The sequence below is a fragment of the Lissotriton vulgaris genome, chromosome 9, assembly GCF_964263255.1.
Source record: "Lissotriton vulgaris chromosome 9, aLisVul1.2, whole genome shotgun sequence".
NCBI lineage: Eukaryota > Metazoa > Chordata > Amphibia > Caudata > Salamandridae > Lissotriton > Lissotriton vulgaris.
The window spans coordinates 1234244460-1234264980 of NC_141697.1; the positions used below are offsets into that span (position 1 = coordinate 1234244460).

At 46.3% G+C, this 20521-nt stretch overlaps 1 protein-coding gene across 1 annotated transcript in view; it reads right to left on the bottom strand.

Moving 5' to 3' along the window:
* Positions 1–20521, bottom strand: part of CPNE9 (copine family member 9) — a 952981-nt gene that overhangs the window by 710000 nt on the left and 222460 nt on the right. The window lies entirely within an intron of this gene.

The following is a 20521-nucleotide window of genomic DNA, read 5'->3' on the forward strand; positions in this document are numbered from 1 at the left end:
GCTTGCCTTTTGGGGCTAACGCCCAAGTGACTTCCAGCTGTAGGGAGGTAACACTTCCCTGACCTGCAATCCTTTATTTTTCCTCTTCCTGAGAGCTGTTGGCACGTCTCTCAAGGAGGCCAGCTAACTGCCTCGTGGAACCGGCTCCATTAGTGTCCAAGAAAGCACAGGAGTTTAAAGGCAAGAAAGAGGCCTCTTTGCAAAAGCCGCTCACTGCACCACGTCACCTTAACTTTGACTTGAGATACAAGTCTAGCTTAATGTAACGAGTTGTTTGATACCTCAAAGTGCCGACTTTGGTCGAACCGTTCAGGAGTTAACACATCTGTGGAGTCAGCATGTAATTCCCTACTTGTCAATTAGGCGCTCAAGTCTTTCAAGAGTAAAAACTGTAGCTTTGCACGTTCACTTGTACAACATGTAAAATGCTCTACCCTTGTCATGTATGGCACCCTGCCTTAGGACTCTGAAGGCCTACCAGAGGGATAACTTACACAAATGTAGAGTGAAAGTAGTGGCCTTGCCATTGCTTCTGATGGCAAAGTCGGACTAGGAGTGCAAGACTACTCTACCAGTCTGCAGTGGTGAACTGGGAGACGTCCAGGGTGGTAAAACCGGTGCTGCAAGCCCTGAAGTATCCCCTCTAACTTACATGCCCTAAGTACCAGGGTAGCATATACTAGGGACTTACAGGTTAGTTAGTCATTCCCAACTGGGTGCAGCCAGTTCGACGGCACCGATGTCTGGTTAGCAGGCCTCCGTGCACCCTCAGAGTCGAAGAACCAGCAGCATCACTTGAAACACTTGGGGGTGACCACACAAAAATAATCTCCTTACATATCCTTACATGCCCCCCCCCCCTTCTAGACAAAGGGTGATGAGCAACTAACCCTTGTCCTGGTGATTCTCATCATCTAAGTGGAAGAACCTGGACAGGCCACCTGCATTGGCAAGCTCAGTCCGAGGTCTAAGTTACTCTGAGGAGTACATACCCTGTAGGGAAATGGACCACCTCCACAACACACCTCCTCTCATCTGCAAAAGCCGTTTGAGGGGTCTACGATCGGTTTGAATCTTGAAGAGAGTCCCATACAGGTAGGGTCTTAGCTTCTTCAGAGGCCCAGGCAAAGGCTTCCCTATCAATGAATGGCACTACAACGCAACAACATTGCACCTATCTCATGTTCAGAGGCATCTGCCTGGTCAACAAACTCTTTGCCGAAGTGAGGGGCTCTCAAGATGTGCTGAGCAATACTCCCTTTTAAACAACACAACACTAACTGCTATGCTAGATTTAGAGCAATCATTACTGAACTAAATGGTAGGTATTTTATCAGCTTTAGAAGGGATAAATGCATGGTTGGCCCCACCCCAGTTCAAGCTTGCCACCAATGGTTGGCTCACAGTTCTCTGCAGCAGTATCCAAGCGCTAGTCAAGGATGCAGCCCAGGGTGCACACAGGAAGAAGGCTGCTCTCTTAAGGCCCGACTTGACAACAAGTGCCTGCGCGGATGATTACAAACCCAAGGCAGGGCACAGAGGAGTGGAAGGAGGCACTTGGCGCTGTTATTAATGTGGAAGGAGGCACTTGGCGCTTGATTTTTTTGTGGATGGAGGCACTATGATTGGCCCACTGAGGAGGGTTGAAGCGGTGCTCAAGTGCATCTCCGTGTTGCTCAAGAGCGGGCCCCGGACCAGGGGATGAGAGAAATATTTTTCCCTCTAATACACCATGATTGCCGAGTGCCTCCGAGGAGCAAAATATAAATCTTACCATCCAATGGGTTCATGAAGGTTCAAAGCTGTCTGCCTGAAGGCGGGGCTGGTTCTCCCTATTCTCAAAAAAGCAACGGCAGACCCAGAAGATCTGAATAATTTTCGACCAATCACAAACATTTGTACTCTGGCAAAACTCCTTGAGAAATGTGTCCATGAACAACTGTGCAAACGCGTTGAGGAGTTCCAACTTCTTGATCAATTCTAATAGGACTTCCGTCCCGACCACAGCACTGAAGCGGCCTTCACTCATATAGTGGACGACGCTCTCACAGTGCTTGACCAGAATGAATCTTGCCTACTAATACTACCCGACATCTCACCTGCATTTGACGCTGTCAAACATAACAATCTACTGAGTCTTTTGGAATGTAGGATGGGGCTCTCAGGCACTGTCCTAAAATGGTTTGCCTCTTTTCTCCATAACAGAACGCAGAGAGTCAAAACCAACCAAACTCCATCCAATTCCAGCCCCTGCACTCTGTGGGTGCCCCAATGGTACTCGCTCTCCCCCACACTCTACAACCTATTCATTGAACCTCTTACTGTAATCCTCAAAGCATCTAACATCCAATATCGCATGTATATGCGGATGACACCCAATTGTACATGAAATCTCTTCCCCTGAAGATATCAAGATACTCAACAAAACCCTGCACAAAACCCTAAATTGGCAACCTCCAACCACCTCAAACTAAACGCCCTTAAAACAGAATTCCTCGTTATCTCACCCACCAAGCAAACCCCCATTGTGGAGAAATAAATGAAAAACCTCTCTGCTCTCAACTCATACCCCACATCATTGACTCGACGAAATCACTGGGAATAGTGCTGGATAAGAACCTACACATGCAAGATCACATCAGCGCATCTACCAAAGGAGCGAACTTCCAACTGAGCATCCTAAGGAAACTCAAACCCAACCTTCCCCAGGATGACTTCCAAGCTGCGGTGCAAGCGTTAGTCATATCACGGCTGGAATACGGCAGTGCTACTCTCTGCGGGCTACCGAGATACAGATTAGCCCCCTTCAGAGCATCTCTGAATGAGGCGGCTAGGCTCATCCCTGCCTCCAAGAAATCCACCCACATTTCTCCGGACCTGAAATCCCTTAACTGGCTTCTGTTTGAGTCAAGGATTGAATTAAAAATTGCATTTATGACTCATAGAGCACTGCCTTTCAACACTCCTCTGTACCTGGCAAATAAGCTCGAACTGTCTGGTGGCTCCTGTTCCTCAAGGAGTTCCAGTACCTTGCTGCTCAAGCCGAAGACATTTAAAAAAATGAAAACCTACCATCATGCATTCTGAGGTATTGCCCCGAGAATCTGGAACTACCTTCCTGCAGAAACAAGACTGATTCCTTTAACACTTGCCTTCAAAAGGGAAGTGAGAGCTCTACTGATGAGCGCTGAGATAGAAACTTTTCTCTTTTTGTCTCCTATCGTATACAGCAAATTAATTTGCTACCTGTCAAATGGTACGGCCCCAATGCCGGCCTCTAATATGTCATTTTGTACTTGATATTATTTCTATATATCATTACTTTTCTCTCTCAACTATCTACCTATGTCTTCCGCAACTAGATGTGTTGGAGATGTGTGGCTCACTGGTTAGCAGTTGAATGAAACCAGCATGGGTTTTCCTGGAGCGCCAGCATACGCGAACACCTTTATGGCGAAGTTTGAGAGTGAGTACATTCTACAAGATACATCCTGGACACAAGGACTAATATGTTTTTGCCGATTCATCGACGACATTTTTATAATATGGAATAACACAGAAGATAAACTAAGAAATAACATCAAAACACTGAACTTAGTTGATCCAAGGATACAATTTACCTTCTCGATGGACAAACACAAAATATCATTTCTGGATGTTCAAATAGAATTGAGAAATAACATTCTACATACAAGTGTATTCAGAAAAGAAACGGATAAAAACAATGCACTACTCTACAACAGTTTTCATCCACCTACACTGGTGAAGAATTTAACTTTCTCTCAATTTTTGCGAATATGTAGGATTTCTTCAGAGGATACAACATGCCAAAATTCCTGTATGGATCAAAAAAACAATTACCTCAATCGAGGTTGCCCAGAAGATCTGATTGACAAACAAATGCAGAAGGCACGGGAAACCCCTAGATCTAAACTTTTGGAGAAGAAAACAAAATCCACCACTGAAAGAACTGTGTTTGTTTCAAAATATTCAACTGCTTCTTGGGAGATCAAAAGAAGCATATTGAAACACTGGGATATACTTAAGACAGAAGAAGATTTTCACAAATTATTTGATAATCAACCCCTGTTTGCCTAAAACAAAAGGAGAAAACTCAGAAAACAGGGACTTCTAAATGCTGGAATTGTATCCATTGTAATAATGCGATTTTGGGCAATACTCTTCTACACCCACAAACTGGAGAAAAAATCATACTACAGAACCAAAGCACCTGGGATTCAGAAAATATTATATACACCATCAAATGTCCTTGCGGACTGTTATATGTCGGAAAAACCGAACGCAAACTGAAAACGAGACTCTCAGAACATAAGAGTCGAATAAGAACTGGAAATCTAACATCACCCCTGGCAAATCATTGGAAAGATATGAGACACACAATTGCCCAACTGAAATTTCAAATTATTGAGCAAGTGGATAAACAACCTGGATGTGAGAATTCAAAGAAAACTACTCCAACGAGAAGTATACTGGATTAAACGTTTACGAACCCTGAACCCAACGGGACTCAATGACAAACTGGAGATGTCGTGTTTCCTCTGAAATGTGTTCCTTTCACTCCTTAACAAAAACACAACACTCACACCTAAACAAGACACTTTTTGTTGTAATCTAACTTATTTGTAGAAGAAAGCATATTTAATATGTTGTTTCTTTGATGTAATGGAATATATTTTTTATTGTGTCTTATTTCATTTAGATATTGAGATTTTTATTATAATTTAATCAGCTATTGTATTGAGTCTGTTTTCCATTCTCACTGAGTCTTTCCTCACCTTTCATTCCTTATGGAAAAATGATAAACAATGTGAATTGACCAGTTATGTGTAACTGGAAACTGAAATGAAGTTTATATGTGTAACTAGATGGTTATAAGCTTTGTTACCTAGCCATAGACAATATTGCAGTATAATTATCGAGTGTCACATCGTCGACGAAAATTGTCTGGAAACATAGCGTATGCGTCACAATCATTCTTTTTAATATTTGACAGCTCGCAATCATCGTTACTCGTATCGTTTTCTTTTTACAGTTCAACGAACATACAATCTTGTATGCACGGAGTTCCGTGTTGATTATAGTCCGCTTTCTATGCTCTTGAACTCCTTCACCGCGATCACGTGACGCGGAAGGATTATCTTCGGGTTTACTGCAAGATCGCGTTGTAAACCCGTTTATGATGATTTTAACATATCAAAATATGTGAAAAATATCAATGATGTAAAATTCTTCTTTGAACCTTATGGAGAAACATAAAAAGTTTATTTGAATGAACATTGACTAAAAGCATTGAACGTTTTATTGCTCAAATATGTCGTTGTTGCATGTTGTTGTCCCAGTCGCCCTTGAGGGGCTGGGTCTCTAAGGTCACCGGTTAGAGGTGGCAGACCCAGAAGCAGAGGTTGGCCCGGGACCAGGGTTCAATTCCCGACGCGGCAGGGTACGGGACCAATGTCAGCGGGCTCGATAATTCTCGCCTCGGTGCCTCTCTAACCATGGGTCCCACGCTACAACTCTGGGCAATAGCTTGCTTAATCTCCACAACGGCCCCCTCGCTGCTGGTGATGCCTGGCTTCACCTTGGGGATGCCCAATAGGGACCATCTCACAGGGAAAGCCAGGACAGGTTCCCCAGCGGTACACAGCGCCAAGAAACACCAGGGTGTACGTGCGCTCTACAAATTCATACTAACATAACGTAACTTGTATGTAAAGCGTTCTGATACCCACTTGGGTCATGTTCACGCTATACAAAACTTTTAAAATCAATAAAGCACTAGATAAATTCAACAGCATCAGCGAACCGGGCTTCTTATAATCATGAATATAGGGCGTCATTAGCATCCATTTCCCAAGTGTTTTCTAAGTTTTTGAGTGAAAGCGTCATGTCAGCAACCTCTAGGAACCGTTTGAGGGCAAAGGAAGCCACGTTTTTCCAGAAAGAGGCACCACCATGGGGGTGTCTTTGGAGCCTATCTTTGCCAAGATGTAAAATTCAAATTTTGAATAAATTGTGTCTTACAACAGTACCATTATATTTTGTTCAAATTCACAAAAAGTGGCATAATTTTATTTCTAATGTTTCGTTCAGTAGAACAGACTACAATTTAGGCATGTGCAAAAAAAATGAGCTTTTGATGTCTGGTTATTGAATTAAAAGAAGGGAGGCTTGACTCTCTTCTTTCAAAACCATCCGAGAAGAATGTTCTGCTGCATCACTCAAGTTGTCCCCTAGTAAGGCTCTGTGACAGGCTGTGGGCTGATTTGCCACTGAGACAATTCCTATATTTGTGTAAAATACAAATGAAGGCCTGGGGTTATCCTGAGGACAATCAATACATGCAAGAAAAAAGAACCAGCTATTGCCTTATCTTTGGGACAAAGTGTATAGACATCCTCATGTAATACCAAAAGGACTTTGGTTGAAATCCCTGCACTTTTCAATTAGGATGTCTTTTTAGAATGTGTATTTTAGTAGCAGTTCAGTTCAAAACGTTATTCGGCTGAAGAAAGAGACACCCATAAAAGTGCATAATTAAAATACACACAAATACATAAATACAAGCAATAAAAATCCCCAGGCATATCATCCAAATCTCCAAATGGTTTGGTGCATAAAACACAGTAGAGTATACTTCCAATATCTTATTGGAACAGTATAGCATATAAGAAATCTCCAAAAAATCATAAATATAGTTGATCTATAATACTGTATGCAGCAATCATTGATTTAGGTAAATCTAAATGGTTGAATAGATCTAAAAAACAATAATAATACGTTGTACTCAATTCCTTAGCTATTGCGATATGCCTTCCTTATTTTAATGGCATTCAATATAAAAAGGGCAACATTGTAACAAACAAAGGGGTCACCTAATGTCACCAGGTATTTCACTGCATCTTTGGGAGACCTGATATTCTGTGCAACAAAATTGGTTTTCAAATAAAGGGACCTGAAATTCTGGTACAGTTTGCAGAACAATATCAGAGTGTCACATATATATTTTGGTCCTGAGGAATGCCTAGAACTTTTCAAGTCCCATTTGGCAGAAACATGTTGACGGTATAATAGGGTAATATCCATAATCCCTATTCACTTAGGGCCAGATGTAGGAGCCCTAATACCGGTCGGTAACGGACGAATTCGGCCGTTACCGACCGGTATTAGGGTTTCAGATGTAGGGGCCTATATTTTACCGATTCTGTAAATTTACCGAATCGGTAAATTTACAGAATCGGTAAAATACCGAATCGGTATATTTACCGATTCGGAAAATCCACATGTAGGTGGCACTCCTAAGAGTGCCACAGGCCCTTAAGAATCGGTATTTTACCACCCAATCCTATTGGGTGGTAAAATACCGAATTCAGGTGTGCATGCACACCTGTGCAATGTGACACACAAACATGCCCTTAGGGCATGTCTGGGTGCCACATGGCACACAAGTCCAGAATTGGGGTGCTAGAGGGTGTCAAAGTTACACCCCCTGCACCCTTGCAGGATTGAGTATTTACCGAATACCGAATCTGTATTTCCCATTGATTCCTATGGGCTTCAAGGCCCATAAGAATCAATGGGAAATACAGAATCGGTATTTACCGAATCGGTAAATACCGACTCTTACAGAATTGGTAATTTTTTACCTACATCTGCCTCCTTTCAATTTACCGACTCTTAAATACCGAATCGGTATGAGTCGGTATTTAAGAGTCGGTAAATCGGATTTACAGACATCTGGCCCTTGGCCTTTTTAACGCTATCCATTGGGGGCAACAGAATAAAAGACTTGTTTTGCCCACCAGGAGATAGTTTTACTCACATTTCCCTTATCTACACCTGCACTCTGACCCTCTCTCCCCACATCTGTAGCGCTCCTCATGTTTTAGAACACCTCTGCTCCAACCCGCGGGGTAGTTGTAGCCCACACTGGGTGCCTTGCGGTCCCAGTGTGAGGAGGTGACCCTATGATGAAGCATGTCACCTTTGGGTGAGTGAGGGTTTTCAACCTTTGTTTGCTTTGACCATCACAGAGGCAGGGAATCGTATCGGAGGGGCAAGACCTCATGTGACGGAAGGCAACTAAATGATGCACAATACCACATCCCCGCCTTGACAGCACTAAACGGTGCTGCATATTAGCTACGTATAATAGGTAGTTGTTGGCCCCTCCTCCTTGGACAGGGCTTTATAAAATATTACTGACAATATTTTCCCATCATCTAGCTCACGTTTATCCAACCTAGTGTGGGGAAATATATATTTAATCCTATTCTTGGTTAGGAGTGTGAACTGGGTAGGGTCAGACCAGATTGACAAACTGAACAGTTTACCAAGAAGAGAGTTAATATAGGCTAGCCAGGGTATACTTAAGGCCTTATCCAGGGCTAGACAGACTAGGATAACAATTCTTGTGAAGCTAGTTTCTTCCTTTGCCCCGAACAATACCCGTAGTAACAGAGGTCTCACCAAAACGTGGTCTTCTAAAAACTGAGATCCAGCCTCTTTATGAACTATAGTATTTGGTGCACAAGGTGAAAGCATAAAAACCATTTTAAATGGGGTTTCCTCTATTTGCAGGGCATAGCCATTACATTGGCCCCAAAGGCCAACTCCATACAAAGCCCCATATGTAGTAGTAGTCACGCCCTTGGCTTTATAGATAGCTACCATTTCCTTAACCCCTCCCATGCTCATGACGAGCTCAGCTCGTCATAACGGCCGCAACGCTCGCACGCGGGGCTAATTCCCCCACTGCGCTGAGCGTTTCAAAGAAATGGGTGTGGCCGTGACGGGCTCAGCTCGTCTTGAGCACAGCGCCACCGTGCTGCGGGACGAGCTGAGCTCATCACGAGCACCGGGGCGGTGTGCGCGCCCCAGTACAGCGGGGGAATTAGCCCGGCAGGCAAGGGGTTAATGGGCCAGCTACCCAGATAAGAGGCGAACTTAAAAATCCCCGGGCAGACCCTACTAATTTTGGCTGTAGTATTTAACACATGCTTCGTCCATGAGCCATCACCTGCAGATAGAATCTCCAAGAAGCAAACATAATTCTCTGTGACTATTGGGGTGCTATCAATAAGGAAGGTTCTGCCTGGTTTCGGCGCTTGGCCACAGACCATGGTGAATGTTTTAGTTTTGTTGATGACCATTGTCTTGGAAGCCAAATGGCTCCATCAGTCTCTGCAGGCCCCCCCCCCCCCTCCCCCCGGGAGTAGTAACGTGCACGTGTACTGGTGGACTTACTACCGTTTTTTGTGTCCTAACTTACAATTGGATTTAGTGACTAGCTAAAACTAATAAACTTATTCAATAGAGTGAATCAGAGACAACAGACTGAGGGACGTGTTCTCCCACCCACGCACCAAGACATTTCAGACTTACTTTTCTCGAATTCTTTGAGCAAATGGGACCAGTGGACCTCGCAGGGTAATCAGAAGAAAGAAAACGGCTTCATTTCTGGGAAATACCAGAAATAATGCACACTGCAGCAAAGACTCTCTGCCCAGAAGAGCACCAGATGGAGAGAAAAGCAGCACTTTATCAGAAACACTCTTTAATGGAGCAGCCCCTGCCTCCCCTGGCAGGCTGTTAAAGTCTGGCGCATGAAACCACCCCAGCCCAGCCTGCTCCTCTTCCTTAGAACCCACAGGTCTGAAGGCCCTGCACCATGAGCACACGAAGGATAACGTTCCTTCCTGTCTTTCTTAAGAGCCTGTTTCCCTGTCTGGGTGCAGCTGCCGGCCCTGGGCTGGAGGGGGGGGGGGGGGGGGGGAGGCACCGGCACGTCGGTATCACTGTCTGACAGACCTATTAACCTGTCTCTGTTTATCTGCGCGCCCCTAATCCAGCGTCAGGACCAAATCCGCTCTCCCATCTGGGGCCTGCTCAGCATCCTTATCTGGCGTCCGCGGATGCTCGCTCTTTGCTCGACTTTCTTTCTTTCAGCCCCCGTTCTCTCTGCTTCCCCGTTTGCACCCTCTCTCTCTCCTTTTATTTTCAGCGCTCTCTCCTTCCCCTTCACTCTCTTTCTCTCTACGACTTTCATACTTTTCTTTCATCCCCACTCTCGCCCCTCTGCCACACCTGTCTTTCTCCACCTCTTTCTTTTTTTTACTTCCATTCTCATTCGGTGTCTCTCTTTCTTCTTCGTGTCATTCCAACTCATGCTTTTCTTTCCCTATTTCTATTGCACTTGTTCTTAGTTTTTTGTTCTGTTTGCCCGTGGTCTCCCTTATTTTCTAGAGGTTGACTCGGACAGGGCGATGGAGACAGTTACTAATAAATTTACACCTACTTCAAACAGCTGGGAGACAAGGGGTTCCTGGGACTGAGGTCAACAGATGGTGTCATTTAAACTAAAGTTGTTGCTTTGTACGACAAGACTCAACAAATTGTGCACCAACCGTGAGACCATCAACACCCACTGAGGGGCCAGAGCAGACCCACGAAGGACCGTGTCCTTCCGCCGGTGGGGTGGTAGCCCAACCATTGGCCCAGCCCTATGTGAAAAGGTTTTACATGTTCAGTGACCAAAAAAATAGTCCTGTAAGAAAAATTAGGGGGCATATTATCAAGGACAGGCGATACATTATCGTCGCTTTTATCGGCAGGAAACTGCCGATAAAACGGTGATAATGGCCTTGATTATATATTCTATGAATTCCAATCGAAGCCCATGTGAGATGTGTTCATATCTAACATGGGCTTCGATTGTAATTAATAGAGCATATTATCAAGGCTATTATCGCCACTTTATCGGCAGTTTCCTGCCGATAAAAGCGGCGATAATGTATCGCCTGTCCTTGATAATATGCCCCTAGGTTCCGAACAATGACATAGCAACACCGCAACATTTGCCATTTAATTAGGAACACAAACACATAACTCAGATACCATAACCGAAATAATGTATAATATAATAAAGTGCAAACATTAAAAAAAAACATTCACTGAAACAAGAGGGTGGTGTAAGGGCAAAAGTTGCCGACTTTAAAGCTGGGGAACCAGGATCGAGTCTGGTGGGAGGCTCAAACATCCTGTGATTCTGGGTGAATCACTTAATCTCCCAGTGCCTAAAAATAAATGTGTCCGTCTGTAATGCAACTGGTGCTCGTGTAAAGCGTTCTGATACCTTTGGGTCGAGTTTGCGCCATATAAAACTGCAAATAAAACAGAGGAAAAACTAGTCAGCAAAGGGTTGGGCATAGATTGCCATAGATTGGAAGAGGTTAGCCGGGAGGGCCTCGGTGTGTTTCAGCATAGGTCGGAATGTACTTCTCTACCTCTCTCAGAACCATACCCTTATCCATTTCATGGAACCACGATTCTTCAGACATCACATCACAGTCTACCTTCTCCCCACGCTCAACAGACAAGATATCCTTTAAAAAAAAAGCAACCTCACACTCGTTTATCCCTTCCACCACATCAAACACATCCACGCTAGGCAACCGTGAAAGTCCATCCGCAACAACATTTTCCTTCTCTGGAATATACTCAAATTCATAGCAGAAAATTTGCAACTTAGAAGCTAAAGGGGCTAACCTTGGTGTCAAATTCCTTCTCCCTTCATGTCTCAAAATATTCACCAAAGAAGGGGTGGGCGGAAGTCGCGGAAGGGACTTACATGGAGAGGCACGGAGATTGAACCAATCACCGTGCCTCCCCGCATAGTTCTGTTACGCGACGCCCACCTCCCGCCCACAGTATTAAATTACATAAATAAAACTTACCTTATCGCAGGCGCATCCTTGTCCATCGCGCCTTCTTCTTGGAACTGCGCATGCGCATTCCTGGCGAACCAACTTCCGTTACACCCCCAATTGTGCGGAGATTTGCCTCGTTTCTCCGCCTTCATTGCGAAAGGCGGAAGGGGCAAATCTCCACATATTCTGTGGGCGGAACTGAAATGTCCGCCCACCCCATCAGTACAGATCTCAAATTTCTTCCCTCACGCATACATCCAGAACCTCTCAGTAGCCACGTTGCTGCAAGTAACGTCGGAATCCAGGAGAAGGCGCTGGAATGGATCGTCTCCTTTCTCGATGGAAGAACACAAAGAGTCCGCCTACCACCGTACAAGTCAGAGGCCACCAAAGTCATCTGCGGCGTCCCTCAAGGATCATCACTGAGCCCGACTCTCTTCAACGTCTACATGAGCCCCCTCGCGGCCATCGCACGCCAACACAACCTCAACATAATCTCCTACGCCGACGACACCCAGCTGATCCTCTCCCTAACCAACGACCCCGCCGCCGCCAGAGCCAACCTGCACGAAGGGATGAGAGAGGTAGCCGAGTGGATGACGACGAGCCGCCTGAAGCTGAACACAGATAAGACGGAGGTCCTCATCCTGGGCTCCTCGCCCTCCGCCTGGGACGACTCCTGGTGGCCCCCCGCCCTGGGCACCGCACCCAAACCGATGGACCACGCACGCAACCTGGGTTTCATCTTGGACTCCTCCCTCTCCATGACCAGGCAAGTCAACGCCGTCTCCTCGTCGTGCTTCAACATCCTGCGCATGCTTCGGAAGATCTTCTGGTGGATCCCCACAGAGACCAGGAAGACCGTCACCCAGGCCCTCGTCACCAGCCGACTGGACTACGGCAACGCACTCTACGCCGGAACCACCGCCAAGATCCAGAAAGGACTCCAGCGCATCCAGAACGCCTCAGCCAGACTAATCCTCGACATCCCCCGACACAGCCACATCTCCGGACACTTAAGAGACCTGCACTGGCTCCCGGTCAACAAGAGAATCACCTTCCGCCTCCTTACCCACGCACACAAAGCTCTTCACGACCAAGGCCCGAGCTACCTCAACAACCGAATCAACTTCTACGCCCCCAAACGCCACCTCCGATCCGCCAGCCACGCCCTCGCCGCCGTCCCACGCATCCGCAGAGCCACTACAGGAGGAAGGTCCTTCTCCTACCTGACCGCCAAGACCTGGAACTCCCTCCCGGCCGAGCTGCGCCTGACCCAAGACCACCTCTCCTTCAGGAAGAAGCTCAAGACCTGGCTGTTCGAGCAGTAGCGGCACCCCCCCCCCCCCCCCCCCCCCAAGCGCCTCGAGACCCTACGGGTAGGTAGTGCGCTCTATAAATGTCTTTGATTGATTGATTGATTGATCTTTCTCAATCATGGAATATTTCAGTTCAGAAGTTGTTAAAGTACGAGAAGAGTACGCCACCACCCATTTCTCATTCTTTAAGCGTTGAGAAAACACTGCACCGATGCCATCCCACTAGCATCCACAGACAACACACACTCCGCTTGAGGCATGAACGATTTAAAACAAGGAGTAACATAAATTTCTTTTTTAACTGCCTCAAAGCTTAGTCTCTGTTGCTGTGACCACACAAATGACACTTTTTTAACAATGCCCTCAATGGCACAACTTTGGACACATCATTTTCAACAAATCGTGAATAAAATTCGGTAAGGTCCAAAAAGTACATCAGTTGTCCCTTGTTCTTTGGTTCTGGAGGAGACAGAATTGCTTGTATGTGGCTGATTTTAGGTCGAAATCCATTCTTGGAAATAACATGTCCAAACACTCAACTTCACGTTCACCAAAGACACATTTCTATTTCTTAATAGTTAATCCATATTCCCTCAAAGCTATCAATACTGCGTGTAAATACTTGTCATGAGAACCTTTGTTGTTGCCAAAAATTAAAATATCATCTTGGAAAACCTTTGCTTCACAAATCCCAGGCAGAATTGTTGTCATTTCCCTCTGAAAAACTGCTGAACCACTTGCCAGACAAAAAGGCATGCAACAGAATCTGAACATGCCTTCTGGAGTAATAAAAGCTGTACAATGCTTTGAGTTATTTTCCAATTCAATTTGGTGATACACGTGAACCAAATCGATTTTAGAAAACCAAGAAGCACCACCAATAAAAAGACGTTAACTCTTATAAATTAGGGAGAGGAAAAGTATCTACCTGAATTGCTTCGTTCAAGCACCTCAAGTCCACACATAACCGTAGGTCACCATTAGCCTTAAGGGAAATTACCACTGGAGAATCCCAATCCAAGCTCTCCACTGGTTCAATTATTCCATCCTCACTCAAATCTTTGAGGATGTCCCCCAATTTATCACAATAATTGACTGGAACATACCTATGTTTTTGTCTTACAGGACAAACACCGTCCCGCAATATAATTTTGTGTTTAAAATTTGCCATCTTGCCCTCACTATCAGAAAAAACATTGGAATACATTTCCTTAGGTTCAGTATACTCTACCTGGGAACAATTTCTGTCTTCATCACTCTCACATTGCACCACGAATACAGGAGACTCCAACCTGGCATACATTTTCAAACCCAATTCCATAATGTGTGGCCAACCCAATATAGTAGCACCCTCCTTAACTACATACACTTTGCCTTGGCATAACTTGGTCCCAAAACTCGCCTCCGCCCACACAAAACCTTCCAGTGGAATTTTATGGCCAGAGTAACTACCAGGATTGACTTCTGGCTCCAACAACAGTCTTCCTGGCCATCATGTCTCAAATAAATGTATACCCATGATGGTATACCATGCACAAGATTCCACCATCGTACACACTTCCACTCCACCAATGCACACAATACGCGTAGGCAATATTTTTGCCTTACCCACCTCCCTTACCAGATTGTCTTGCAGACTAGACTCTTCTCCTATTAAGCTCAAATCATCATCAAGAACATCTTCTTGAATATAATTAACCTTCTTCCCCAAACTCTTACACACCCTACTGAAATGTCCCTTCTTCTGGCATGTACTGTACACTTTACTTAATGTCGGGCACCATTTGGAACTGGGTAAATGGTTACTAGAACAGCACCTAAAACAAAAGAGTCCTCGAGAATCAGTGGGCCTACCTCCTGCCATACTCTACCCCGTCTTAGTTTCACTCTTACTTTTTACTTTAGAATCCTTAATGACAGCACTTACATGGTAACTCCACTATTTTCATTCCTGACTTCACGCATATATACTCATTTGAAACATTCAACACTGCTAGCAACATCAACTGCTGCCTTCAAAGAAATGTCACCAGATGACCATCATTTCTCTTGAATGTTCTTAGACTTAGTCTTCCTCAAGATGTAATCACGGAGAACCTGGTCTCAAGCCATATGCTGAAATTCACACGTTACTGCTAAACCTCTCAGAGCAGATACAAATTGATCAATACTTTCACCCTCTTTTTGCCCCCCTAGAATAAAATGTAAGCCTCTCCATCACCACGTTAGTGTTCCTACCAATCCTCTCTTGCTTTTGTTTCACAGCATATTAATAAACTACAACCTCACCAGCATTCTCAATAGACGGTAAATTCTTAAATTCCCTCAAACCTACAGCACCTAATCTGTGTTTGAGAAGTGACAACTTCCTTTCTTCCGAACACTCCTCCTCTTCAATAACATCTACGTATGCCTGAAAAAGGTCAGTCCACGGATCCCAAGCAATAGGAGGTTCACCCAGTCCTGCTAAAAAAATTGGCGGCGGTTGAATAGTCGCCATGGTATCCACACACACATACCCCCCTAAAAAGTGAACACAGATGTGCTGTGGACTACAATAGTAAGCCAATAACCAGGCAGAAAACCTTGGATGTAATGTCATGAACACACACACGCACACAATTGTGCCTATTACTGTAAAACTCATGTCCACATCGTTGAAAATTGCAGAACAAATTCACCAAAAATGTTGAGTGTGCCTGTCACCGACACTGACACCAACAGGGAACATCAATGCCCAAAGTACGAATCAGCACACTAAAGTTCAAATAGATTGTCCGTAGCTGCAGCACTGTACACCAAAGATGTCGATTAGGTGCACCTGTCACCGATTTAGACAGCCGCAAAATACCGATACCCAAGGTACAAGCCAGTAGACAAAAAACAAGAAAGGATTGTGGATACTTGTGACACTGCTCACCCAAGATAAAGATCAGGTGTGCCTGTCACCGCTACAACACTGCTCACCAAAATGTCAATCAGGTGTGCCTGTCACCGATGTATACAGCCACAAGGTAACATTGCCCCAAACTCACCAAGGCAAGAAAAGAATGTCGTGACACTGCTCACCCAATATGTAGATCAGGTGTGCCTGTCACCGATGCCGACAGCCACAAGAGAATACACTGGAAGAAACGATGCAAAAAGCTACAACTTCCTCACAGCACCACTGTAAAACTCCTCCGTACATGAATCTGACCCAAAATGGCAGATACATGTCAAAACCCAATCAAGCGTGATGACGTGACAATCATGGCAACATGACCGCACTTGATGCGATGGAACGCCAACTCCGTCGTTGTTAGTGAAGCATAACAGATAACCTGGCTGATGTAATCAACACAACATGCCATGACCCTCCAGCAACATTTCAAGAACTGCTTCACAAGCCAGGAGCACAATGCCTTAGGCGTCCAGAAAACGAAGTCTTTAGAGCACATCCGGAACACAGCAACACTCAGGTAGGCTGCCCTTAAGTATTCACCCGAAGAATGAAAGGCACGTTGACAGTACCTTTCAAGAATCTCAATGGGTATTCATCGTAAAGTCGCCGATGCCGCTTTATGCCATCCTCGTCATCATTGTGGGAAAGCAAGATCCTCAGACGGTAAGTGGAAGTCGAAATACTTTTATCAAAAAAGGTTATTAAGCATAAGCGGTACCAGAGACGTCTTCCCTCAACGACCTTCAACCATTCATCTACCGAACCTCCACCCTCACCATTCTGCCCCAAACATTCTACATGCCTCATGTGCCTTGGGCGACCGATAAGGAATACAAACCAATACCACACATACATCGGAAGTAATGTCGCTGCCAGCCTGCACTTGAAGTACCATCCTTCCAGGGGACTGCTGGGCAAATAAGGGATCCGTTCCCACATCTGGGGCCCCATTCAGGAAATGCCTGTTTCAGCAAGGGTGCCAGGGGCCCTGAGGCAGGCAAGAAAAAGGGGTACCCTTACCCACCCATAGAGTTGCTTCTCTAATAAGAACTACACACATGAAATAACACCCACAGCATCTTCCACGCCGCCCTTCCAAGCTTCGCAACGCCCCCAAGACACCGGCGTTTTCACGGAAATCATAGTGGTATTGATCAGTGTGGTAGCAAAACATTGACTTTGAAATGTTGACCAGCAACAAGATATCATCTTTCACAATATTATCAAGGTAGGAAGATGTGGAGTTAGAATTTTAAAATACAAATTCCATTGGGTCGAGCCAGCCCCACGACAGATGGTGCCTGAGATATGGTTACGTGCGTTTCAGGCTCGAGCAAAGTCAGTTTAGTCTTTGGAAGACCTGCTACTGACTCTGCCCCGGCCACCGAGCTGGAGCAGACGGTGCAGCCAGCAAATATATCCACACATTTCTTATTGTGACTTTCCACCACATCGTGGCATCCTCTTGTGATCACTATGGGAACATTCTGGCGAGCGGAAGGCAAGAGCTTTCACAAAAGAACTCCGGAACAAGTGATAAGGAGAAATGTGTAAATGCCTCACCAACGCATGGCCTCGGATCCGCCTCCCTCAAAACTCCAAAAGACTCAGTGGGGAGAAACTCTGTATTTTTAAAAAGGGCGGCGCAACCAGTTAATTTGCATGTAGATAATCCAGCGGCTGAAAGGGAATATTAGTGAGAAAAAAGAAGGAAAGTAAAAGTAAAATTCTAGAGAAAATGTTTTTTTATTTAAAAGAAAATGTAGAGGTCGCCAAAGTATAGCTTTTATTGGCAAAGTTGTGCTCAGTCTGCAGCAATTGAATCTCATGCACAGGGGTGGGCGGTAACTCCAGTCCGCAGGCAGAGTTTGCAGAGTTTACCAAACTCTGCGTTCCGCTCGGAGCACGGAGTTTGGCAAAAACTCTGCTGACCGCTGCGTAGCAGAGTTTTCCAGTACCTCTGCCCACCACTTCATCTTTCTACTTTATTTATGGATGGTCAGTGGAAAACAGTTGTACCTATCCACTCAGACATGGCCGCCGTGCTCAAAACTCTTTGCTTCTTCTGTGTCTTTGACCACAGTAGCCCATCTTTCCCTGTGGGGACGCCACTCTGCAGGCCGACCGACACGTCCCCGCAGGGGACACAAATAAGAGGGCGGCCACCGTAGTGCCACAAGATGGCACACGGGGCAGCCCAGCTCTTTGAGACCCCGGAGGGTCCCGCGCATCACTTCCGGCCTGGGGTGGGCGGGGGAGAGTATATATTCCTCCCCCGCCCACCGAGCGGCCTCTTTGTCCGCTGTCCCCTCAACCTGACGCCGTTTCCCTCCCTTCCGCATACCCGGCGCTTTCAGGGTGGGGGGGGGGAATGTTTCTAATCTTTTCTCATTTGTGTCGCAGGTGGAGTTACAGGGCAATCCAGAGGCGGAAAGGTACCCGGGAGTACCCTCTTCAGGAGCACAATAGGATGCTGAGGCCTAATATCCCCAGGAAGTCTGTGCGGTGGACCCTGGGGGTGCGACGGCGCTCCGCTATCCTACGGGCAGTTGGAAACCTGTACAACCGGGGGTCGCTTGAACGCTCTGCCCCTCGTAGGGGGGGGGCGTGAGCAGGAGGGTGGACCAATGGTTCACCCGAATTGGGAGGCGTTATCTCCTCACCACAACCGCTAAGCAACGATTGGCTAATGCCACGTTGCAAATTGGCCCATCAGGTGGTCGGTCGCGAGGGGCAGCTTGCCTTTGGATCATCTGTAAGATAACCCACCTTGTTGGCATGTGTATATGCTAATAAACCTGCAGCTACTTTTCTCCAACAAAAAGTTGTCTTGTCTGCTTATTTCTGTGACATGCATGTTGCTGCGAGCGGGCTGGTGAGTGGGCCGATATTGGCACTAAGCAGCCTCGCACACAGCTAACCTCCCCTCCAGCAAGTGAAGTCGGATGTATGTATGTATGTATGGCGGAGGAGGAGTCCTCCTCCGCCAGCCACGAGATGACTCTGCGGGCCCACTCTTCACTAATTGCCCGTTGGGTCCTCCCGGACTGCCAACACCTCCTATAACAGCCTGTTATCACCTCCCAGCCACAAGGTATCAGTGAGTGACTTCTATGGGGGGCCCATTGCACTGTTAGTCATCCCCGACCCAACAAGATGGCGGTGCCCTGCAGCACTGGGAAGCAGTGAGAGGTAAGGGACTCCCGGCGGTTGCTGGGGCCGGCTTCTAGTGGGGTTACGTAAATAGTTTGCTAATTTGTTTGTCCCACAGGTAATGGAATGCTCCTGATAGCACCACAAATTGTGCCTTTTTCTACTCAGCTCCACCAGCCCCAGCTCTCCCGGTATGCCCACGTGCGCTGCCACCTTGTATTCTTCTGTGGCGGTTTGCGGAGGCCTGTAGCTGCCCCATTGTTCTGTTTGGGTCCCTTGTGTCTCGCTCTCTGCTCATTCCTGGTCACCAGCCGAGCACCAGCACATTTGGGGCCAGGTCCCGGGTGCTGGGGCACCCCTCTGGGTCAGAATCACCCTTCCAGCTGTGCTGATGCCCACCTCCGGGTCAGCCGCCCAAGCCAACTGCGCTGCAGCAGCCTGGGAGTGTGGAAGGCCAGAAGGCCAGGGCGCAACACCCGGACTTCGTGATGATCGCAAAAGGATCATGACTGGACACGGACTGTTTTGTGGACAAACATCTCGACCCATATGTATTTTTATACATAAATCACGCCTTCAAAATGGCAACCTCAGTAAGACCCTGTGGTGCAGAGAGTCAGCTTCATTCCTGTACGCTTACCCTGTGGTTAGTCATGGCTCGCCCCTCAATCACCTATTACCTTGGGACAACACTTTGAGTTTGTATAATTGTCATTGTGCCCTCCATCCGATGCAGAATCAATATTTTATTACGAATTATTGTGTCTTTACAGGAAGACAGAACACCGCAGAGTCGCACAGAGGGCTGATTTACAAGCAGTGCTCCATATTTACAAGGACAGCGAAAGCCATACAGGGTGTCCTTGTAAATATGGCCCCTTAACACCCAGTACTTTGCGTGAAAGGGGCGTTCCATGGGTGTTGCTGTGAGTGTTCCCACGCATCACCCATGGACCCAGATACATTTCAAGATTTACGAGGAATCGTAAATCTAGAAATGAGTGTGAATGCTACGCCACCCTAGGGGAGGTGAAGGGAGGTGCAACGAGGAGACATTATTCATTTCTCCTCGTTTTTACCTCTGTCAATGTTTGCTGCATTCTACAGCACGTACTGAAAGAGGAAAATGCCTCTGGTGATTGTTTTTGTGCAGGAAGGTGCCCCTTCCTGCACAAAAACAATCTCCCTACGACGCAGGCATCCTTGCACCATGGTGCAAGGGTGCCTGCACCGGCGCATGGCAGCTGTTTGTGCGCCAGCGCAGGGGAGAGCTCAGAGATGCGACCTATTATTGTAAATATGTGGCAGCCCTGTGTTTTGGAAGTGACTCCGTTCGGCGCAGCCAAAGGGCTTGCGGAATGCAACGATTCATTTTCATT